The 25,693-nt window shown below is 43.9% G+C and overlaps 1 protein-coding gene across 1 annotated transcript in view; it reads right to left on the reverse strand.

Moving 5' to 3' along the window:
* The window catches only part of PRDX1 (peroxiredoxin 1), a 119,391-nt gene that overhangs the window by 82,478 nt on the left and 11,220 nt on the right, over window positions 1-25,693 (reverse strand). The window lies entirely within an intron of this gene.

Consider the following 25,693-nt stretch of genomic DNA (forward strand, 5'->3'; position numbering starts at 1 on the left):
TTCAAGGCTGAAGGTGACCCTCTGACTCAAGGGAATCAGGAGTATGGATCTGAACCCTGTCTGAAGGGGAGGGCATGCCCCTTTCTATTGGTGTAAGAAGGACTGGTCTGAGGTTATGTCTTTCGAGGCCTGAAGAAAGGCGGATACCAATCTCCCAACAGGCCACACATGCTCTGTCCAGTAGAAGCTAAAGCCACTTTCCAGTTGGCTCAGGAGAGAAAGAGGGAAGGCGGCTGGGCTTGACAACCCTTGCCTTTGCTCTGCCCGTGCTAAAGAAAAAGCTGATTTGACGCTTCTGGATAAATGTGCAAAGGTGCACCACCAGACTATCTTTTCCCAATAATAAATGCCTTTACGGTTAGAATCCCTTTATTTTAATGACATCATTAAATTGCAGTTTGCACTCAACAGCGGCAGGTGCAGGAGTTGAATGTGCACACGCTTTTAAATCAACAAACGATCACTAAAGGAACATAGCAGTCAGGTGCGGCTACCATGGTCTGCTGCTGGTCTGTTTTGCTGCTGATTTGACTCTTTCAGCGGACTAGGAAGGCTGACGCTGGCCTAAAGCAAACCCATTTGAGAAATCCTGGAATTTGTGGAATTGTCTGTATTCTCGGCTGGTGATTGGAATGCTAAAGTTAGAGCAGTAGCTATTCTTTCCTCAAAACCCTCTAAGGTGTGTCAGCCTTGTCCCTAAACAGGCCAGGCACATCAAAGGTCATGTCCTTGACACTCGCCTTGACATCACTAGAAAAGCTCTGCAGGGCTCCTCAGGGCTATGAAGGGGCTCCGAGCCCAGGGCATAGAATTCACTGTGCCCCCAGTCATTATTATCTTTCTGGAGGCAACTTACCTGTCCTTCACCACCTCTGCAAAATGGTATTGATTGTGTATACCTGGTAAGTAGGCAGGTTGAATTTACAGGGCCAAGCTGCTGGAGAAGAGCACCTTTTTACCCAGCACCTCTAAGGGGCATATTATCAACGGCCAGTGATAATTATCGCTAGCTGCGCTTAGCGATATTTTTATTATCGCAGGCTATCTCTGGAATTTATCGCTCTGGTAGCGCGTTATTAACAACGCATTTCTCCAGGGCGATAAAAATTCCAGAGATAGCGAGGTTATCGCCGTTTTTGCAGGGAACATCGCTGGTTTTCCAGTGATGTCCCCTGCAAAACGGCGATAACCTTGCTGATATGACCCACAGGGTCTTATCAGCATAGTCAACGCCAATGTTAGGGATAGGTAAGTCTGCATTTTAGCAGACGTTAGTTTTTGGAGAAAACAGCAGTTTTCTCCAAAAACTAATGTGTGCTAAAATGCTGGGGCAGCCTTGTAAATATTGCGATGTATCAGCGATATTTGCAAGGTTGTCCATCCGGGGTACGCCCAGTGACGCCCGCTTTGCATCTCATTAGAGATGCAAAGGGAGGCGTTGGAAAAAAGGGTGCTAACATGCGATTAAGCATGTTAGCACCCTCTTGTAAATAGGGTCATAGTTCTATCTACGCTTTTGTGGCTTTTAAGCCAAAAGATCAGAGATAAAGCCCTTGTAAATATGCCCCCAAGTTTTTTGATTTTATGTCAGGTGGTGTCATTGGGAATGTGCCAGGATTTTGCTTAGTGCAAGATGAGGCTGGCAAACCTAGACTCTCGGCTGAGGGATGGGCCGAGGGTAAGCCGGATCCCCTGCGGCAGGCCTCTACCATCTGCCAATGAGTCAGATGACAGTTGGGGGCTGAGAATTGGTCTTTTGGTCATCAGGGTCGGACTGGCCATAGCGGGCACGGGGCAATCCCCCGGTGCGCCGCACGGGTGGGGGTCCGGTTTGGGGCACCTGGAGCCGTTTTTGCAGCCTAGCTGCAAAATCGGCCCTGTAACAAAATCGGCCGAAAACCTGCCCCGGCAAAGAGCTCGGTGGCACCCACAACCCCGAGGGGGGTGCCGGCCGAGCACTTTGCCAGGGCCGGTTTTGGTTCCCAGTCCGGCCCTGTTGGTGATGTTTGTGAGGATGCACCAGCATTTGTGTCGTCAGAGCAACAGGGTTCGGATTTCTAAACTCCTGGCACAAGGACTGTATCAATGGGAAACATCACTTACAACGAAACTTTTACAACGCACTACCATTACAACGCGGTCATTACAACGCAAACTATTACAACGCATTGCGCTGGGGGGCGCGCTAGGATAGGTAATAGGTTAATTTACTATCCAATAACCTTCCCTAGTGTCCACGGGGACTGGAGTTGGAATAGTAAATTAAACTATTCACTATCCAACACCCAAAAGCGCTATGCGTTGTAATGGTATGCGATGTAAAAACCGCGTTGTAAAGGCAGGCGTTGTAATAGCCTGCGTTGTAACGTCATACATCCGTATCAATGTACCAAGATGAAATAGAAATCCAATTGAACTGCAACCCATACACAACCCACTAAGCAATACTGAGCAGGAAGTATTTAATGGTAACAATCAGTCCCATAAGACGAGTTCGAGAACACAGTAGAACTCCAATCCCTCTTTCATAAATAATAACACACTCAAATTAGCACTAAGTAACAGGACATGTATTCTAAAAGGTTTATTTTAAACTCCTATCCTAGTGCATACAATATAAATGGTGACCACATAGAATGGAAAAAGAAATGTAGTTAAGCATGTCATAATCACTGAAAACAATATGAAAAACTCCATCATGGTTGAGTATTTTTCATAATGACACCCTAGAGCTATTTCTAGGTGCTATTGGATTTCAAAAATATTTTATTAATTTTTGAAGAAAAAAAGTTACAGCAGGTAAAGGGGTTAATAATAAGTGAATGCATAAACAGTAATTAAACAATAAAAAGGGGAACAAAGAATACAAAGTCATTTGGTTCATAGTGTCACATGAGGCATGTCAGTTACCATATGAATGATTCGGTATAAACACTACATTATCCTACATATATTGCAATTTATAAAATAATGTTACATATAGTACCTTTTACCTTTTAATTTACAGTGAGCTTGCAGAGTGCAATCGATATCTTGTTATATTGTCATGATAGAACATCACATGTAGTGCAATTAACAGTGTAGATGATTGTAAAATTGATGTATGTTTAACAATCAACGATGCGTCAAAACAATATGTAATATAAGGCACCGTACAATATAGTTTGCAATGTATATTAAATTGCAATTGGTATTGCATTTTACAGCCTTACAGTCTGAAGAGGATCGATTGGGTCTCTCACAGACTGGTGGGGAGAGTGGGTAGATTGAAGAGGGCAGTTGCAAAATGTGCATATTTGCATATTTAAGGTGGTTTGTTGGTGGCTAAGTAATTATCCAAGGTTTCCCTGTGGGTCTAGATTGTGTTGTCCAGGGAGAGTGTTGAAGAGCGATATTGTCTGCCCCTCTAATATGTGATGTCCATTTAATCCATGGTTGAAAGGAAGTCTTATTGCTTTTCCAGTTAGAGTTTACTATTTTAGTCGCTGAAGTTAGTAAGAGGTCCAATAGGTGCAGTTAGAAGGGCATTTGAGGCAGGGATCGAGGAATCCTTTGATGAGGAAATAAAGGGGCATATTACCAAGGGTGGCGATAGGCAATTATCGCCGGTTTAGCGTCCGTTTTCGGCTGCTTAGCGGCGATAATTCTATCGCTCTATTAGCAAGCTGTCGCTAACTGATGTTAGCGACAGCTTTTAGGCGATAGCGAGCGGTTTGGGGCCCGCTTTGCATGTCAGCGATATTTATCGCTAATGACATGCAAAGTGGGCGTACCCAACCTGTTAGCGACTGAAAGTAGTCGCTAATGTCGCTATCGCCTATTAGCATGGCAGGCCTAGTGATGGGAATATTCCCGCTATCGCCAAAAACCAACGCCTGCTCAGACCAGTTCTTAGCCCTGTTATCAAATGGGAGGTGGATAACATGGTTAAGAGCATTTTGTCGCTAATGCATGAATATCGCTGTATTCTCAGCGATATTCACGCATTTCGCCGCTATCGCTGGATACTTTAGCACAATGGAGAAAACGTTGCTAATAGCATGTTTTCTCCGCTAACATATCCAGCGATAGGCAGCGATAAAAAAAATCATCACTAAGCCTATTTAGCGATAATTATCGCTACTTGTTGGTAATATGCCCCAAAATTCTTTCTGAGGCTGACAGTTAAGTAGTTTTGAAAGTAATGAAAAACTTTATCCAAGAAGTGGGTCAGTGATTTGCAGTGAAGGTAGGGTTTTCTAAAAGGTTTAGGGCATGTAGGCGAGATGGAGTCCAGTAGACTTTGTGTAGTAGCCAGTTTTTCGTTTGGGATAGAACTGGAGTGAGGTGACTGATTTCCATATGTTGTTGCAGTCGTACTCTGGTATGGGGATTGAGGAACGAGTTTCCCAATACGTTGTTATGTTTTTTATTATTTCTGTTGACTTGAGTCATAGTAATCGGTAAAAGTTTGATACATGGTGGCCTGATTTGTTGAGTTTGAAAACAAGTGCTGGCAGGGATGGTTCCCTATGGTGGCTCTTAAATTTGGAGATGATCAATCTAAGTTTGAGAAAGTTGTAACATTCCGACTGTTTGAAGTGAAATTGTGATTGTAAGTTGGTTAAGGATAGTGGTGACGTTCTAGATCCAAATTGGTGTGGGATGAAGATGCTTTTATCTATCCTTGAAGGCCAAATTCCTTTGTATTTGATGTTTGGGTTGTTCGATAGAGAGGCTAAGGTAGAGAACTTTAGCCATGATGGTAGTTTTTACCTATGGTTAATGGGGCATTTTTAGTGTTTTGAAATGTATATTTAGAATTGGAGAGGTATTTGTGATTGACTGTGAGCAGAGTTGGTGGGTCTGGGTTATTTAATATTGCCTTTTCTACGTACAGCCAGACAGGGGTGTAATTATCTGGGGGGTGAATACAGTATGAGCCCTGTTAGACTAAAAAGACTGTTTGATAGTCTCTAAAATGGGCCTAGTTGACGCCTCCCAGTGTGTTGTGTAATCTAAGGGGCATATTACCAACAAGTAGCGATAATTATTGCTGAATAGGCTTAGCGACGATTTTTTTTATCGCTGCCTATTGCTGGATATGTTAGCGGAGAAAACATGCTATTAGCAACGTTTTTCTCCATTGTGCTAAACTATCCTGCGATAGCGGCAAAATCCTAACTTTAAGACTTTCGGTATTCACAGAACACATTTAGGAGTCCTAAAGTTAGGACTACTAACTTCTGTGAATACCAAAATGAGTAAGTGCCTTCCGTGAATAGCAAAATGGTTGTAAGTTTAGGATTTTGTCTTAAGTTAGTTCTGTGAATCTGGCCCTAGGTGACCAGTTGTCCAGGAGAGTTTTTGTCTTTTTCATTATGCTTGATAGTATACATCAGGTCCCATCCAAAATTTGTCCTGAGCTATTTTATGTAGTGGTTCTGCCAAGTAAGAATTATTTAAAAGTCTTATATGATATGTAGGTTAAGGGAGTTTAACTTCGGATTTGTCTCTCTTTAATTTGTAACCTTATACTTCTGAGTATTGTTCGATGATGCTCATTAGTGTTTGGATCGATCGGCCTGGGTTTTATGTAAATAATGATATATCATCCTCATAGGTAGGTTTGACACATTTGCCATTTAAATCAATTCCAGCAATGTTAGGGTTGTTCTTTATGTCAAGGAGAAGGGGTTCCAGCGCGAGTAAGAAAGGTGCATCACACAGCCTACCTGTTTTCATTATGCAATAACAACCCAGCTCTCCTCTAGCAGAGCTTCTTCAGGGCTGGAAAAAAACAGGCTGAAGGCCACTTCTCTTCGCTGTCCTTGATGTCTCCAACTGAGACGGGTTGGTGCTGCGAACCAGTGAGACCCATGATGTGACAGTCTCAGAGTGAAGTCCTTCTCTGGTTATGGGTCGATACCTGGGTTTTTATAACATCTGATTAATCCTGGGCAATGAATTCCGCTCTGCTAGCTGAAGTTGCAGAGATTTGCTAACTATACATTTCATTAAAAACACAGAATTCATGCAAGAATTCCCACTCCGTTAAGCAATGGAGTTATCTACTGTACCCACAATCCTTTGGAAAATCAACTTTACCTTTACATGCTCAAAAGCATATAACCAATTCAAGGTGTTGATTTAGAGGTCACCCCTTACCTATGGGAAGGGTAAGCAGATGCCTTGAACACAAGGAGCATATCATGCTGAACGATTCGGTGGTGGTCCCATCCTCCTAAGGCCACCCCAAGCCAAGTTACAGGCAAAAATACATTACCAACCAAAGGTCCAGCTAAGCTTATGGGGCAAGATTCTAGTGGCATATTATCAAGGGATTTATCTGCGCTTTTTTGGCTTTAAAAGCCAAGAAAGCGGAGATAAAATTATCTCCCTATCAGCAACAGGGTGCTAACACGCAAATTCGCATGTTAGCACCCTTTTTCTGTACGCTTCCCCTTGCATCTCTAATGAGATGCAAAGGGGGCGTTCCAGAGAAAAATAATAGGAGAAATGTTGTTAATCGACATTTCTCCTATTATCAAGGATTTCGCTAACCCTGTTAGTGATAAAAAAAAGTAGCTAGTTAGCACTGCTTTTTTTACACCTGGTATTTTCCTGACTTAGCCATGATATCCTATGGAAGGTGGATATCATGGCTATGTTTGTGAGCCCCTATCATCAAGCTAACGCCAAACTTCGAGAGATTATCGTTGGTTTTCCAGAGATAATCTCTCATTTGGCAGTTAGCGCGAGGATTTTGATCACTTCTGAGATAAACCTTGCTAATAGCAAGTTATCTCTGCAATAATTTCCGGCGATGCTTAGCGTTAAAAAATTCGTTGCTAAGCATCGATAGCAATAAATATCGCTAATCGTTGGTAATATGCCCCCTAGAGTTTAGTAAATATTATAATTTTAGCTCTCAGGTGAGCCCGAGAGCCTGCCCCTCGAGGAACGTTTTGATATAGGATACTATAATATTCACTGCACTCTAAAATATTGTCCCATAATGCTTTGCAGGGCCTTTGGTTGGGATTGTATTTTTGCCCCTAACTGTGCTTGGGGTGGTCCTAGGAGGATAGGACCACCACCGAATCATTTCAGCATGATGTGTTCTATGTGTTCAAGGCATCTGCTTGGTCCTCTGCCTAGGTTAGGAAAGACCCCAAAATTATCACGTCTTTCACTGCTAGCGGTTTTTCATTTTCACTTTGGTGAGATGATAATATGCATTTTAGCAAGTAAAGATATCATTATTTAATGTTTAATCAAAGGCCCTGCTTGCTATATTTTCATGAGATGGCTATATGTATTTTAGCATGCAAAGATATTTATTTTTACTAAAGGTATGTGAGATTTCTGTTTTAAACTTTTATTAATACAGGACAATGGAGATTATTCAAAAATTCTGGAATGAGCTACTGCACTCATGAACAATATCAGTCAATGAGAGAGGTGATGATTTTGGGGCCTCCCCTAACCTAGGGGAGGACCAAGCAGGTGCCTTGCACACAAAGAGCATATCTTGCTCAATTATTGTGGTGGTCCCATCCTCCTAGGACCACCCCAAGCAAAGTTATGGACAAAAATACAATGCTCACCAAAGGCCCAGCAAAGCATAATGGACCAAGAGTCTAGAGTTTAGTGAATATTATAGTATTAGCTCTCAACTGAGCCCAAGAGGCTGCCCCTTGAGGAATGTTTTGATATTGGATACTATAATATTTACCGCACCCTAGAATATTGTCCCATAATGCGGTGACCCCATCATGGAAAGTCATGAAGGAATTCACCATGGCGGCCCATTGTGGGCCCCCTGGGGGGTGGCTGCACTGGGGGGGGACCCATGGTACCCCCCATCATTGCCATGTACAAGGTGGCAGGCACTGCGTGGTGCCTGTCATGCTTTGCATGGCAATGCACAACATGGGCTTTACCATTGCGGCAGGTGCTGCTTCAAGCACCGCCCGCCTCAATGTTAAAGTCGAAGATGCGCCCGCCAGTGTGGCGGGCGCATTCCAATTTGACTAGCGGGACCGCCGCAACTTTGGTGGTCGATCCGTGCTCCGTTGTGGTGGCGGGCGGACTTTAATAGGCCCCTAAGTGTACATGATGTTATGTCAGCCTTGACTGTAAGTGGGCATTATGTCAACATTTCTAGGCACTTCTTAAACATTTCACACTTTCTATGAAAACAATAAAATAGTCTAAATCTAGGTAGATAATGAAAACAGAGAATATTGACAGGTCTGAATAAGGGAAATAGAAGAAGCTGTACGGGGGAAGTGCCACAGTGATCACAACTGGGCAAGGGAGTAGGTGTCATTTCTGATCATTGGCCTGATGTTAATGAGCACATGCACTGAGGAGGATTTCGCTGGGGTGGGGTGCATGGATGTGACCTACCACCAGATCGCGAAATGCATCAACGAGTGTCATTGTCCATCTTCTTCTCTTCTGCTTTCTTTTCCATTCTTTTGAGGATTTAGATGAAGGACATGAATGCAACTTTGAGGCTGATTTTGATCCAATGCTTTCCATAAAATGTTTGGACTGACACATCAGTGATGGTCTTGGTGTGCAGGAGGCCACATCTATCACACAACTTTGAGTTGTGCTTTGGCCCCAGGCCCATAGGCAGACCTCCGTAGAGTCAGAAATTGTCCTTTTTTCATTGCAAGAGTGGTAGGGTTTGAAACCTGATTTTTTAGGTGGGGACATCCCTATGTTCATAGAATATTTAGCAAAAAAAATATCAACACACAGAAAATGTGAAAACAGTCCCAGAGAGCAGTTCCAGATCAGAGCAGAAAAAGGGTAAATTAGGCCAGTGCGCCAGAGTGGCACCTAATGGATCCAGTGACATCACACCTGTTCTGCTACTGGTTCCAAGATGGAGCCAGTGCCACCTACTAGCAGTGGAGAGCTAGAAACATTTGTGGATCCAGTCTGGTGCCTGGAGATATTCAAAATGCATGGAGACGAACATAAAACTTCGAAGTAAATCTACACTTGGAAATGATTAATAGCACAAAAGTATAGATTTAAGCCTAGGTGCAGGAATAGATTTACATGTGAGTAAATTTACAGGTGTAAATGTATCTTTGTGAATAGACCCTATGATGTCGAGGCGGTGCACCATGTAAGCTTAGTAGCTCTTTATTCCAATGACATGATGTTTACTTCAATCCAGCCCAAGTTGTGAATGACTGGAATGTTGTATATAGTGTTAAGGTTACTTCCAACTGAGGATTTATGATCAAATGGATCAAATCCAGTGTTACACTTAGCAAGACATGAGCGGTCAGTTGAAATGGACCTGTGTGACTCTGGACACCTGGGACTTGGCATTCCCCATCCAGAAGAGGCCCCTCAGGAACAGACTATTTATGGAAATTGGTGAAGCAGCACAGGCTGCTGCTTACTTCAATGGTTAACACTGGTGTTATCAAGATCATTACTCCTGCCAAGATGCTATATGCGTGTTCACTGGTGCCTCCTATTTCCCCAGCCAATTTGAGCTTATTTGCTCCTTAGCAATGATGTTTGGATAGGGTGTAACCCACATGGTTGCTGGGGTGTGCTTTTTTTAACAAAGACAGGAGAGTGCCTGTGATTCTTGATGCAGATTTAAGATACAGCTCTGGAGTTTACATCTATAAATGAACACATTCTTGGTCTGATTAAGGCACACAGTGCAGGCTAGACATGTGTCTACAATACCGAGTGATGACTAGAAGCCATGGGGTTGTGGGTTTGACTCCATCCATTGCTATCTTACTAAGCTGGCCACAAGCTAGCAAGTTTCTCCTGCTTGGTAGGATGGAAGTGGGGGTGTTCCTGAACCCATCTCATTATGCTTTGACTTCTGCAGAATGAGGGAGGCAGGAGACCCATTCCAGGATTGTGAATTCAAGACTTTAGATACTTTGACAGAAGTCACCGAGTTTAACAAAAGGTTTGGTTATTTGTATGTGCAGCAAGGACACTTCATTAACTCCAGTTTGACACCGTTTATTGAGCAGGTCCACCAATAATGCCCCATGATGCTGTTGATAGAGCAAGCATCGCATCGCGACTTGCTCGAGTCAAGAACCTCGGCCGTGTGTAATCAATTAATAAATTGTACGTCTTACTAATCTTTTATATTCATATTCGAACAAGGTAGAGGAAGCTTGCGTACGTGTATTTCTAATACAACTAAACAATGTCTCTAAAACATGGCCGCCGCTTGAAAAGTGCTTCTGCGCATGCGTCAGTCACACTCACGTGACCTGACGTAGTTATAAGTTTTGGAGGGAAAGGGTGCGCATGCGTAATACATAGCTTTCGTGAATAACGTGGTAATGCTCTTGTGAGTGTGTATATGTTGCTAACATTTAAACTGCATAGTATATTTTTATAATGATAAGTTTGAAGTACAAGACGAATGATGTGTTTACATACATTTATTTCTATGTATTAATTTGTTCTCGCTTACTTTTCATGTACTGTGGGAAATGGGGGTCCGAACCGGTTGGGAGCCATATTGAGGGTCTCTTCTGCGCAGACTCGTGGTGCACTGAAAGGTGGCAACATTGGACAGTGGAACTCAGCCAGCTGGCAGCCACCGTCAAGATGCTCATGGGAAAGCCACCTCTGCCCTACGAGAACGGAGAAAGTTGCTCCTTATATGATACAATGTGTGTTGCGCTACTGTTTGCCGTACAGTTTCTCATGGGAACCCCAATCTTGCTAGGCGGTACCCAGAGATGTAAATTAGGCCTCCAAATAGTCTATTCTGATTGGTGTGTTACCCAAAGCCTACCTTAGGACCAATCCAAATTGAGGGATTCTGACACTTTGCAACATTGGGGGGTGGTACACCGTCCCCAAACAGTATAACTACCCTGGGTTCACCTAGGGAAGTCGTCCGACTTGTCTGGTTTAGCTGACCTGTCACTGACCCAACGCACTCAATAGGTGACTGAAGATACAGAGAGCTGCGGAGCACTCTGTCCGAAATTGACCATAGACTAAGGTTTTACTAAACCTTAAAGTGCTGGCGGAGCACTTTGCTGGGAGTTCGCTGACCCAATCGGGGTCTTGATCGATAGCTGCAGTGAGGGTGGAGCGCAGGCGTTGCTTCCGAACTGCGGGTGCTGGTCCTGTCCTGAGGGTCCTGTCCGAGAGGTCCTGTCCTGATTCCTAATCTGAGGGTTTCCTGTCCTGTCCTGGGTGTCCATTCTGCACCTGCTGTCCATTGAGGGGTATCCTTCCTTGAGGGTTTCCTGTCCTTAACTGACCCGTGGCCAGGGTTTGGTTTTCACACCAGTCTAGGTAAATATCACTCTGAATCTTGCATCTTCCTGAATTTCTGTCTTTTGCTTTAATAAAGACATACCTTTGCATATGTTAATTTTCCATGCTTTTCCGCAACCATTGAATCATAAAGTCATTTGCATTTGTTTCATAACGTGTTCCTATGTTACCCTACCTGTTAGAAATTATATTTTGCATTGCAGTTTGTCATTTCCTGATAGGGTCTAGGACCTCCTTACTTAAATTGTCTAAAGCACTTTTGCCTTAAAGCATAGCGTGTCTCTCTCTATAGACTCTCCTATAGTTTTATAAATGTCCCGAACTCCTGTCTCATTCCCTTGAAATAATTCTAGAATACTAGTCCTAATCAAAGCCTATCCCTCTTAGTGATTCATCTTAAACGTTCTAATTCCTGATCCTTCATTTTTGAATGTGTCCTGGTTCCATTAGATTATAAATGGTTGCACTGACTTATTTCCTATTCAGCTATGTGCTTTCTGTTATTCTGATTATCGATTGCTTAATTACTGTGAATTTGATGCTATCTGAATTTTACTAAATTAGATAAAGACTTTAAAACTTCCAGTTGTCCGTGGTCATTTTACAAAGGTATTGAATATTATTTTGTTGGGTTTGTATTTTGCTGCCTTCCCTTTTACAGCTAGCTCCCTGATCCATGATAGTCATAGGTACCCGTGTCGGTGGATGGTAAGTCGGGTACACTGAAAAATAACGAAAGGGACTCACTAATATCTGATAGCAGAGCGTGAGGTCATCTGATCAATGTATATGGTGATTTGAAATATATGGGCCCGAAGCCAGAAGTGGCGAAATTATTGGTCGGGTGACCCGCGCGCTCTATCAGTATTTCTGGTAAGCAGAGGATGGTTAGGGAATAGTTAAAAGTTAGGTAGGACTAGTTAAGCTAAGTCAAGTCGGTAGCTGCTAGTATATTGATGCTGCTATAAGAGCGGCCATTTCGAGGGACCTGATCAATCTCTTGAGAATGCGCTGTTTTTGAAATTTATGAATTGTTTCAAAATTGTTATTCTTGTTCTTATATTGTTATATGTATTAATCCATGCGTACGTAAAACGTGTTGTTCAGTGTTGTCAGAACTCCCCGGGGAATTGAATAGGCAAGTGGTGAATAGAATCCATTGCCTTGAGGTCGCAGGCTCAAGGAAAGTTAGGTGCAGGTTAAGTAGAAAACCAGAAGCACTAACTAGGGTTTTTGTTCCTGAATACCAGTGTGAATAAATGTTAGTAACGAGGTTCATTGGCAAAATTCCAATAGTGGCGTAACCTAGCGAGGGTCACATCGGAAGAGTAGCAGGTTCATCGGAGCTTGGGTGAAAGCAAAGGGGTCCGCTGGGAAACCTTAGACTCGGATATATCCCGGAAAAGAGTGGATGGGTCTAGGGAAGTAACAGGTTCACTAATGCTAGAGTGAAGGGTAGGCGGAAGAGATCTACCCGCAGCGTGTGAAAAAGTAAATGGAAGTAGTTTACTTGTAGTAAAAGAAATATTTCCTGTCTAGACACTTGAGCACTGTGGCGAATGTGTATTCGTTGTTAAAAATACCAAGCACTAGCACTTTAGAAAGAAAGAAAGTTTCCGTTACCTTGTGAAGGAAGGGAGTCAGTCGCGAAGCGTCTCTGACGTCACTCTGTGCCGCTCTGGGATTGGTAGATACAGCGGGCGAGTAGCGGGGCCGGAATTGTGAAGGAGGGGTGAGCGCCGAAGCGTGAGAACTGTCTTGCGAAAAGGCCGCGCACCCATTGGCCGAAAATATTTTAACGCGTGCACCAATTGGTCGCACGGAATTCCAAGACGCATTCTGATTGGAGGTAATTTGTAAACAAAGTTAAGCGTATAAATCGTATGTGGCACTCGTATTCTCCAAGAAACTAGACCCGATCCAAGAAACCAAGGGTTTGAAAGGGATCAGTGGAAAGCTAATAGATACGATATTATGTACGGAACTAAGAGAAAAATGTCCCTTGTAAAGAAGGTAAAGAATTACTTTAAAAAGGACAAGCCAATTAAAACTAGAGAGGGCATTGTTATTCCACCACCAAATACTCCCGCCTCTTTCATGATGTTTGACAGAGGGTACAATACGTGTGTGTGGTTAGAAAATTGGGTGAAGTACACAGAAGACGACGGAATAATGGCCTTTCCGTTAGAAGGTACCTTTAATGGTAGAATCCTATTCAATTTAAGAACCCGAATGAATGAATTACATCCCAGACCGAGACTAACGCAGTATGAGGCATTAGAGGAATGGGAGATTGAGGCTTTCCAAAGAGAGAAGCCCCGAATGGACAAAGGGCTGACAAAGTATTACCCAAAACTGAGGCAAGAATCCCGAGATAAAAAGATGAAACAATGGAGACAGAGCATGATTGTTGAAGGACTGTTTCCCATGATGCCAGCAGAAGATCCTCCTGGGGGGGGGAAAAGAACAGAAAAGACTAAACATTGGGGGCCCCTGGGAGAGTCAGATGACGAATTGTTAGATGACATGTGCATGAGAAGTCCGCCTCCTTATAATGAGGGACACCGACCTTCGAGTGCAGGAGATATTCCCCGGAGACCCCTACAAAGGGAAGAGGTCAGGTCCGCAAGTGTAGGAGGGGATTATATAATTCCTCCTTATACTGAGAATCTAGGACCCATAGAACCCAGAAGTATTTACCCCAGGAGACCCGTAGGTGGAGAGACAGGATATTCACGTGAAGGAGAGTTTTTCCCTCGTCCCCCTTATGGAGGAGAGGTGAGGTCCATAGGTTCAGGAATGCCGTTATTACAGCCCCAGAATGAGGAAGATCCAAGAATCCTAGGCACAGGAAGTCTGTTTCCGAAGCCTAACTATGGCGGAGGGCCGAGTGAGACTCATCCCACTGCCCCGAGTTATGCTCCCATTCTGACCCCGCAGGTGTTACATGGAAACTCCTTGGACAGGTTATTAGAAGAGAAAGAGCGAGAAGCGCTGGGGAATCAGCGAGCTGAAATAATACGGAAAATGTCACAGCTAAATGCAAGTCCTGAAGCCTTGACGATCCCAGTAACGATCGGACCGGTGGTTCCGCTGTACGGGGACCGTCAAGGGACTCCAAAAACTCCCGTAATTACCCCTGTCATTGCACCGACCAGACCAGAACCCTTAATTATAGATGATCAGACCAGTGAGTGCGAGTCGGAGGTCCCGCTGCTAGATCTGCCCATTAGGAAGACTGGGAAAAGGATCCCGAAGCCGCACACGTTTAGTACGAGGGCAATTCAGATGGAATCGACCTCGGGTACTAGGAGTGTCACATTGGTGACTCCTGAAGAAATCGAAAGATGGAGTCAGGAATTGGAAAAGCAAACGTCCCCAACGAAACCTTTAGATCTTTACAAGCTGAGAATAGAAATAGAGGAATTGATGGCAGGAAACGTAGGATTAGACAGATTAAATACCTACTCCGAAGACGAAATGCTGTTTATCTGCAAAAGTCTCACCCGAAATACCCGAGTACTTCATGAAAAACTGACAGACACTGCTGCTAGCATGGGTATAGATATTTCAAGATCGAAACCGCTGCAAAAACCCTATAGAGCAGATTTCTCAGACAAAGATTTGGAAAACTTAAATGTTTCAGGGAAGAAAGCACAGGTCAAGAAACTATTGTCAGTATTGCAAAAATGGGGAGATGTGGAAAGGTGGAAAGCCAGATGGGCCAAGAAAAAGGACGAGGCCAGGTCTAGGCAGGCAACTCCCGAATTTTTGCTAAAAGAAGCTGAAAAACCAGAGCAGTTATGCCCTATGCGCGAAGTACCAGGTGGGAAGTATGTGCACGTTCCATGGTCCAGACAGGACATTGTGTCCTTTACTAACGATTTCCCCAAATTGCGCGAAAAACCAGTAGACTGGTACAGGCAGGTGGAAAGGTTCGTAAAGGTACAAAAATGCCTGTGGAAAGACCTGGATGGGTTTTTCGACATTGTTGTCCCGGTAGATCTGTGGACCGAGTGTAAAATAGCCATAGCTTGGCCTAGTGAGGAATACCCGAGAGATGGCAACACAGGGGAACCATCGAAAGAAGTGATGAAAAAATATGAACAAGTAATACAGCATTTGAAAGTAAAAGTGCCAGCAAAGGAAACTGATTGGACCAAGATAGATAGAACAACACAGGAAAGAGACGAGACAGTACACTCCTTTTATGAAAGGCTGTTGCAGGTGTTCAAAACATACAGCGGGATAGACAACATCGAGATGAAGGATATGACACATTTTATATACAGGTTTGTAAATGGGTTAAGACCGGAAATTTGTCAGTGGATAAAAGATAACAAAATCTGTTGGCATACTAAAAAGATGGATGAGGTCCTGCGGTACGCAAAGTACTGCGAGGACGAGATGGCAGAAAAGAAAAAGGCTCTCAAGGAGAAGGTTATGTGGGCTCAAGTGAAGCTCGCAGAACAGCAGGAAAAACAATTGAATAAAATGGCCAAAACTACTCAGAATCCAGGTCCTGGGGGTGGGGGAGGAGGCAAGCCCCGGCCCAAAATGAGCAGGGAGGAGGCTAAGAAGAAATTTCCCTGCCATCAGTGCGGAGAAATTGGACACTGGCGAGACGAGTGTCCCTATTTGCAGGATGATAACTCCCAAACACCTGATTTAATTCCACAGACGCAGAAAGAAAGACCAAGAAAGACCCAACCACAGGTAAAAACGATTCAGTTGCCCCGAGCACCAAAGCAAGTATTTAAGGGAAAGTCCACGCAGGGTGATGACGTCGAGGTCTGGGAAAGCAATGAGAACAGAAATACAGCAACTTCGCAGTATTTACTAAACAATACCTTCCTTTGTGATGACCAGTACTGACGGGGCCTGAGAGGGGAGGACGAGGAGTGCGTACTTGGCGCCTCCTTGCCTGTAGACCAGTCCGGACCATACATTGAAGGAAAGGTTGACGGAAATGATGTCACTTTTCTGTTGGACACTGGCGCTACCCGTTCTACTGTGAGAACAGTGGACGTTCCAAACCTACCCCTCTCGGGAGAAGCCATCCAAGTAGTGGGTGTATCTAATCAATTGATTAGTACTCCTGTTACCGAGCCCATGGAGATCTCAATTGGAAACTTTAAGGAAATGCATATATTTGTCGTTTGTGACACCAGTCCAGTGAACTTACTGGGACGTGATTTGCTGTGCAAAATGAACTGTACCATCTTTTGCACACCAAAGGGTGTTGAAATTCAGACCCCAGACGAAGATGGCATTTATAAATTAATGTTAATCAGACCGGACTCAGAAATTAAACGAATGACTATGCAGGATTTGCCCAAAGAACTCCAAGAAACAGTGAAGCCAGAAGTATGGGACTTTACCGGAAAAGATGTAGGATTAATGAAAAACGTAGACCCCATACAGATAGCCATCAAGGACAATGCAGTATATCCTAATACTAAACCCTACAGAATGAATGCAGAAGTGAGAGCAGGGGTTGCCCTGGAAATACAGAAATTATTAGAAGGAAACATCATACAGGAAGTAATGAGTAGCCCATGCAACTCACCGATTATGGGCATCAAAAAGCCTAGTGGCAAGTACAGAGTAGTGCAGGACCTAAGAAAGGTAAACAAGATAGTGATTCCTTGCTGCCCTATTGTCCCGAACCCGGCAGTGATTCTGTACCAGATCCCCTGGGATGCTGAGTGGTTCACTGTGATAGACCTATGTCATGCTTTCTTTTCCATTCCCTTGCATCCAGACAGCAAATTTCTTTTCTCATTTGCCTTCAACAGTCACGTGTATGTCTGGAACAGGGTCCCCCAGGGGTACACAGAGAGCCCCTCTATCTTTAATCAGATCTTGTAAAAATGCTTGGAAACTTTGGTCTTACCTGGAAATTCTGTCTTGGTGCAATACATTGACGACCTCTTGGTGGCATCCAAAAGTCATAGGGACTGTGTGATTGACACCATTGCCCTACTGAATCACCTGAGTGAAAAGGGACATAAAGTGGCCCCTGAAAAATTACAGTTCTGTGCAAAATCAGTGAAATATCTGGGGCACCAGATAGAGAAAGGCATCAGGAAAGTAACATCAGAAAGAGTGAGGATAATTCAAAAGATGCAGTTACCCCGTACTCAGAAAGAAATCAGAATGTTCCTTGGAGTGATAGGATACTGCAGGCAATGGATTGTGGGATTTGCGGTCCTAGCTAGGCCTTTGATACAAATGACCAAGAGAGGAACACCAGATATCGTAGATTGGGATGATGAAAGCTTAACAGCCTTCACAAAATTGCGAGATTGTCTGTGTACAGCCCCTGCGTTGGGAATGCCAGACTATTCCAAGGAATTTGCCCTGTTCTGTGACACTCGCGATAATTGCGCGTTGGCAGTTCTAACCCAAGAACATGGCACAACCAGAAGGCCTGTGACATATTTCTCTGCCACCCTGGATCCAGTGGCTGCTGGATTACCAGGATGTCTGAAAGCAGTAGCTGCTACTTGCACAAGTTTAGAGCAGAGTGAATCCATTGTCATGGGACATCCTGTAACTGTGTATGTTCCACATGGAGTGGTAATTTTGTTAACAAGAACGAAAACTCAGTATCTCACCCCTAGTCGGCTGACTAAATACGAGAGGATTCTCGTGGGTGCTGCAAATATAACAATTGTCAGGTGCAACATTCTGAACCCCGCTACTCTGCTTCCTGATTCAATGAATATGGAAAATGGGGAGGAAGAGGAGCACAACTGCATTGATTTAACAGAGTTTTGCACAAAGCCACGCCCAGACATTAAAGAAACACCTTTGCCTAAACATGACATGGAATTGTTTGTGGATGGTTCATGCCTAAGGCATGAACAAGGAGGCCTGAGTGCTGCCTATGCGGTAGTCTCCTTAACCAAAATTGTAGAAGCAGGTTATCTATTTGAAGTAAAGTCTGCACAAGTAGCCGAATTGATCGCTATGATAAAAGCTTGCAAATTGGGGAAAAACATACGCCTAAAAGTGTATACTGACAGTCAGTACTGTTTTGGAGTTGTGCATGACTTTGGCCAATTATGGCTACAGAGGGAGTTCCTGACTTCATCAGGTACCCCTATTCGAAATGGAAAAGTTGTTCAAGACCTTTTAGAGGCAATCCAGTTACCAAAGGAACTGGCAGTGGTCAAATGTGCTGCCCATAAGAAGGACTTTGACCCTGTATCTTTGGGAAATGATTTTGCTGATCGAGTGGCAAAATTATGCCCCAGGGATCGATATATCATAAATCCAAACCGAGGAGGGCCTGGAACCAGCTGCCAACTTCGAGTGTTTGAAGAAGTGCCTACATGGGAGGAAGTGAGAGAATGGCAGCAGGCGGCACCCTGGCAAGAGAGAGAGAAGTGGAAGGAAGACGGGTGTAGACCAAGACGTGAGGATGGTGTCATCTTGGGCCCAAATGGTATGCCTGTGTTACCCAGACACTTGCTTGGCACAATGGCGAGATTGATACATGAGGGATCACACATTGGTAGGGACGCCATGATTCTGGTATTCCAACAGACTTGGTATAGTAAAAAGTTCAGGAAGGTAGCAGAGTCCCTCTGCCAGAGGTGCCTGTCATGTCAAAAGATGAACCCAGGCAAGAGAACAATAGTGGAACTAGGGAAAATTGGGAGGTCGGCGGGTCCCTTTGTAAGAGTACAAGTTGATTTCATCACCATGCCACGTTGTGAAGGGAAGCGTTATGTCCTTGTGATTGTCTGCCTATTTTCAAAGTGGGTGGAAGCTTACCCTACTCCCCAAAGTGACGCACTGACAGTAGCAAAGTGTTTACTGAAAGAACTGATACCTAGATTCGGGGTTCCAGTCACTATTGAATCAGATAAAGGCCGACATTTTCAGAATGAGGTAATCGACCAACTCTGTAAGGCATTTGGGATCTCGCAAAAACTCCACTGTGCATATCGACCAGAGGCATCTGGAGTAGTGGAACAAATAAACGGGACTATCAAAACAAGACTAGCGAAATTGTGTGATTCATCTGGCATGACCTGGGTAAAGGCCCTGCCTCTGGTTCTGATGGGACTCCGAAGTATTCCAGACCGAAAGACAGGCCTGAGCCCTCATGAAATCTTGATGGGAAGAGTGATGAGACAAGCATGGGTACCAGGAAGCAAACTGTTGAGTATTACTGATGATTTGGTGCTTGAATACTGCAAGAGATTAGGTGACCAAGTGCGTTATATCTCTCGCCAGATCGGAATAGACGCCGTCGCCAATCCAACGACTCCTCTCCACAAACTGGTTCCCGGAGACTGGGTAAAAATAAAGAAGCATACTCGGTCGAGCTGCCTGGAGCCGAGGTGGGGAGAGAAGCGTCAAGTGATCCTGGTAACGACCACAGCAGTGAAGTGTGCAGGTGTTCCCCATTGGATCCACGCCAGCCACACCCAGAAGGTACAACCCGACAAAGAGCCTGGAGAAGAAGACGGTCCAGCAGAGGGGCCTGCAGAAGCAAGACCCGAAGTAACTGACGACGTACAGCCCAGTACCAGTCAAGCTGAGGGGTCCGCAGACGTTGGTCCAGGAGTAGTTGATGACGAACTACCAAGAGTCCAGCCTGCTGAAGGGTTCCCAAAGGTTGGTCCAGAAGTAGCTGATGACGAGCTGACAAGCATATGGCCAGATGAGTGGATACCATTGATTGACCTTACCGAAGACCCCATCAGAACAAGCGAACAAATTTGGAAAGGTAGAGAGTGGAATAGAGAGGAAAAGCAAGGCACAGGCGAAGAACCTCAGGGTATTGAGATCCACATCAAAACTGAGGAAGGAGAAGGTCAGACAGGGACAGAACAAGTGATCGATACTCCTCCACTGACTCCTGATATCGAAAAGGGACAGATTAGACCTAGTAAAGAGATTCGAGCGGAAGAAAATCAAGAGAACGAAGTGCTCGAACAGGATCAGACAGGATTAGGAGAAAGTGTTCAGGAAACAGAAACAGAGACATTTGAAAAGCAAAAACAAAATTCTCCTGAACAAGGCCAGATTAGTAACCAGGCAGAAGAAATAGATGCAAGTCCTGGAACTAGTGAGATAGGAAGGGAAGAAGAAGCAGAATTGCCACAAACTAATGAAAATAAAAGGGCAAGAGAAGAGAACGAGGTCTCAGTGCCAACTAAAAGACTTAAGAAAAGAAAGCACATTGAGCCTGGATACATAAAGAAATTGAGACTGAGAATAAAAACGGTAGAAGAAAAACGTGCAGAAGAAAGGAGAAGTGCTCGCATAGCAGAACAACCAGAAGACACTTCCAAAAGAAGGAGCGATCGAATAAAAAGACAAAACAAAAAGTACAAGTCTCCTGAATGGACTCTCGTTTTGGAGGAATTTGAAGACCTTGATATAACTGACGAGAGCGACGGAGAACCAGTCGCTGAGTACTCTGCCGAAGAAGAAGACGAGCCACCGTGAATTTGCACAAAGTAAGCTACTGGTGTAAAGACACAAAGAGGGGTCGAGAAACTTCTTCTGAGCCAAAATGTCTGATTCAAACGTGAATGGTAGACCTAGTTGCAGTCGTTGCAAAACATGCTGCAAGGTATGTGTATGTAGTATAGTTATACTGATATTAATTTGGATAGGACTAACAGTTTTCATTCCTTTTGCGGTGAGCAAAAATACTAATATTGACCCTACTGAGATTGTAAATACTGAGACTGAAGAACTAACAACACAAAGTGTAGCAATACATGAGAGAGCACTCAGACAAACAAAACGAGACCTAGAAGCATCAGATGAGGGAGGACTACATTATCATGGAGTAAAGAATAAAACGCATTTAAATGTTTTCGCAATCTTGTTAATACACTGTGTAGAGACTATGGAAATTGAAGATTGCTATGTCTGCATGAAGCTACCTACCTCTGTGGCTGAAGGCGTGACATACCATCACCTGCCCCTAACATATGGAATTTCCTGTAGCATTTTAGCTAGCTTATTTTACAAAAGAGGACCGTTACAGTACTATTACTCAAACAATGACGTGATCTTTTCTGAACTCCCTATACGTGGGAACTTGAATCCTGTACATACTAAAAGTGACGTTACTCGCTATATGGGCGAATACTTTCTGACTATAGGTAATATAGACATAGGTGACGCACATAGAGATAACTTGACCTGTTCTTTGCGTGAGCAGGAAAAGATGTTCCTGAACATGGCAGAGAAGAGGAGAATAAAAATAAAAAGAAAGGCAGATGACGAAACACAGAAAAGGCCAAAATGGGCTGAGAACATGGAAGGCACCTCAAATGGTGGGGCGGGTCCTGCTCTGTTGCTGGATTTTGAAAAGAAAGGAAAGCTACGTCTTCACCGCGAGAAGACTAGCTATTATAATAACATTTTCATTGGTTCCAGTGAATGTGAACATAATTACAAGGTAATTGGAGGTTGGGGTTTCAAAAATGGGTCAGAGCCTGTGTTTCCTGGAATTTATTATATATGTGGGGACAAGGCTTATTTCAAATTGCCGGATCACTGGTATGGAAGCTGCTATTTTGGCATAGTCTTCCCGAAAATATACCATGTGAACAAAGTTGCTGGAAGCAGTGAAAATACTAATGGCTTAGTGCGTAGTAAAAGAGAAAGCGTAGGTGAAATAATGGGTAGTATTTTCAGTGCACTGATACCTGGAGTGGGAGTGGTTCTGAACACTCACAGAATTTGCAAATTGTCCACTATAGTGGATGTGTTGTCTACTGACACAGCTCATGGATTTCTGCTGGTCAATACCGAAATGGTTGCGATCAGATCAATGGTTTTGCAGAACAGACTTGCTCTTGATACCTTATTAGCAAAAGAGGGCGGAGTCTGTCGGATGTTGAAGGCGCAACATTGTTGCACTTATATTCCGGACAAAAGTGTGCAGCTCAAAAGATACGTGAAAAACATTACTAATTTGGAAAGGGAACTCAAACCACTCGAGGTTGACAGTGCCTGGAAGAGACTGGTAGATGGTCTCTCAAATGTAGGTCATTGGTTTGCTAGCTTAGGTAAAAGCTTATTGTTTAAGGTACTGATGCCAATTGGAATTATAGGTCTTATCCTATTTTTCATATTTGTCTGTTGCAAGTGTCGTAAACACACCGGAAAGCATCAAGTGAATGCCAGAGGAGTGAAACGAAGTGTGGATGAGCTTGAATTAGAGGAAATGAATAATCAGATATACAAAAAGGTGAAAAATTCTCACCCTACTAAAAATGAAAAAGAGAAGCTGGATCGTTTGTTGGAAGAAATAGAGCTGTATAAAGTGTGAAGAAGTTGGCATCTGGTTCCATTATTTTTTGTGATGATAGTAAATATCATCAAAGAGGGGATTGATAGAGCAAGCATCGCATCGCGACTTGCTCGAGTCAAGAACCTTGGCCGTGTGTAATCAATTAATAAATTGTACGTCTTACTAATCTTTTATATTCATATTCGAACAAGGTAGAGGAAGCTTGCGTACGTGTATTTCTAATACAACTAAACAATGTCTCTAAAACATGGCCGCCGCTTGAAAAGTGCTTCTGCGCATGCGTCAGTCACACTCACGTGACCTGACGTAGTTATAAGTTTTGGAGGGAAAGGGTGCGCATGCGTAATACATAGCTTTCGTGAATAACGTGGTAATGCTCTTGTGAGTGTGTATATGTTGCTAACATTTAAACTGCATAGTATATTTTTATAATGATAAGTTTGAAGTACAAGACGAATGATGTGTTTACATACATTTATTTCTATGTATTAATTTGTTCTCGCTTACTTTTCATGTACTGCGGGAAATGGGGGTCCGAACCGGTTGGGAGCCATATTGAGGGTCTCTTCTGCGCAGACTCGTGGTGCACTGAAAGGTGGCAACATTGGACAGTGGAACTCAGCCAGCTGGCAGCCACCGTCAAGATGCTCATGGGAAAGCCACCTCTGCCCTACGAGAACGGAGAAAGTTGCTCCTTATATGATACAATGTGTGTTGCGCTACTGTTTGCCGTACAGTTTCTCATGGGAACCCCAATCTTGCTAGGCGGTACCCAGAGATGTAAATTAGGCCTCCAAATAGTCTATTCTGATTGGTGTGTTACCCAAAGCCTACCTTAGGACCAATCCAAATTGAGGGATTCTGACACTTTGCAACATTGGGGGGTGGTACACCGTCCCCAAACAGTATAACTACCCTGGGTTCACCTAGGGAAGTCGTCCGACTTGTCTGGTTTAGCTGACCTGTCACTGACCCAACGCACTCAATAGGTGACTGAAGATACAGAGAGCTGCGGAGCACTCTGTCCGAAATTGACCATAGACTAAGGTTTTACTAAACCTTAAAGTGCTGGCGGAGCAGCACTTTGCTGGGAGTTCGCTGACCCAATCGGGGTCTTGATCGATAGCTGCAGTGAGGGTGGAGCGCAGGCGTTGCTTCCGAACTGCGGGTGCTGGTCCTGTCCTGAGGGTCTTGTCCGAGAGGTCCTGTCCTGATTCCTAATCTGAGGGTTTCCTGTCCTGTCCTGGGTGTCCATTCTGCACCTGCTGTCCATTGAGGGGTATCCTTCCTTGAGGGTTTCCTGTCCTTAACTGACCCGTGGCCAGGGTTTGGTTTTCACACCAGTCTAGGTAAATATCACTCTGAATCTTGCATCTTCCTGAATTTCTGTCTTTTGCTTTAATAAAGACATACCTTTGCATATGTTAATTTTCCATGCTTTTCCGCAACCATTGAATCATAAAGTCATTTGCATTTGTTTCATAACGAGTTCCTATGTTACCCTACCTGTTAGAAATTATATTTTGCATTGCAGTTTGTCATTTCCTGATAGGGTCTAGGACCTCCTTACTTAAATTGTCTAAAGCACTTTTGCCTTAAAGCATAGCGTGTCTCTCTCTATAGACTCTCATATAGTTGTATAAATGTCCCGAACTCCTGTCTCATTCCCTTGAAATAATTCTAGAATACTAGTCCTAATCAAAGCCTATCCCTCTTAGTGATTCATCTTAAACGTTCTAATTCCTGATCCTTCATTTTTGAATGTGTCCTGGTTCCATTAGATTATAGATGGTTGCACTGACTTATTTCCTATTCAGCTATGTGCTTTCTGTTATTCTGATTATCGATTGCTTAATTACTGTGAATTTGATGCTATCTGAATTTTACTAAATTAGATAAAGACTTTAAAACTTCCAGTTGTCCGTGGTCATTTTACAAAGGTATTGAATATTATTTTGTTGGGTTTGTATTTTGCTGCCTTCCCTTTTACAGCTAGCTCCCTGATCCATGATGGTCATAGGTACCCGTGTCGGTGGATGGTAAGTCGGGTACACTGAAAAATAACGAAAGGGACTCACTAATATCTGATAGCAGAGCGTGAGGTCATCTGATCAATGTATATGGTGATTTGAAATATATGGGCCCGAAGCCAGAAGTGGCGAAATTATTGGTCGGGTGACCCGCGCGCTCTATCACTGTGATGCAAACTTTTAACAGTAGGACAAAAATCATTACCCTGAATAAGCTGTAACCAATCAACAGGCCACTCTGGAAAACCATGGTGCCCTGGGAGTGGAGGCGTCTCTTTCTGTATCTGTCACATCATATATACCATACCCTCAGGGAGTCCTTTGAAGGGGTTACAGAGGTTTCTGTGGCTGTCCACACCCCAGAATCACTTGTAGTCCCTTGAACTGATGACACTGAGCCGTTCATAAACACATGCAGAGAAGTGTGATACATGCAGAGAAGTGTGGAATATGCAGAGAAGTGTGGAACATGCAGAGAAGTGTAGAACATGCAGAGAAGTGTGGAACATGCAGAGAAGTGTGGAAAGTGCAGAGAAGTGTGGAACATGCAGAGAAGTGTGGAAAGTGCAGAGAAGTGTAGAACATGCAGAGAAGTGTGGAACATGCAGAGAAGTGTGGAAAGTGCAGAGAAGTGTAGAACATGCAGAGAAGTGTGGAACATGCAGAGAAGTGTGGAACATGCAGAGAAGTGTGGAAAGTGCAGAGAAGTGTAGAACATGCAGAGAAGTGTGGAACATGCAGAGAAGTGTGGAACATGCAGAGAAGTGTGGAAAGTGCAGAGAAGTGTGGAACATGCAGAGAAGTGTGGAAAGTGCTTGTTCCTCTGTCGGAAGTTCCTGTGCTTGGATCAGTGAACACTTTGCCACAAAGGCTAGCCATGGAATACCCATCTAAGGAATTTATAGCCCTGCATCAATAGAGCAGCCGGCGTTCCCATGACCTAAACCTTGAGAATGGCGTCAGTGCTGCACTAAAAGCAGATGCTGCCCTCAACGTGGCATTTGAGAGGCGGGTTGGTGCAAAGGACACCCATCAAGGTGGGCATGACTGGGACTACCTTTGCCGTTATAGAGTCCTA

This window comes from Lissotriton helveticus, chromosome 1_2 (genome assembly GCF_964261635.1).
Source record: "Lissotriton helveticus chromosome 1_2, aLisHel1.1, whole genome shotgun sequence".
Classification (NCBI taxonomy): Eukaryota; Metazoa; Chordata; class Amphibia; order Caudata; family Salamandridae; genus Lissotriton; species Lissotriton helveticus.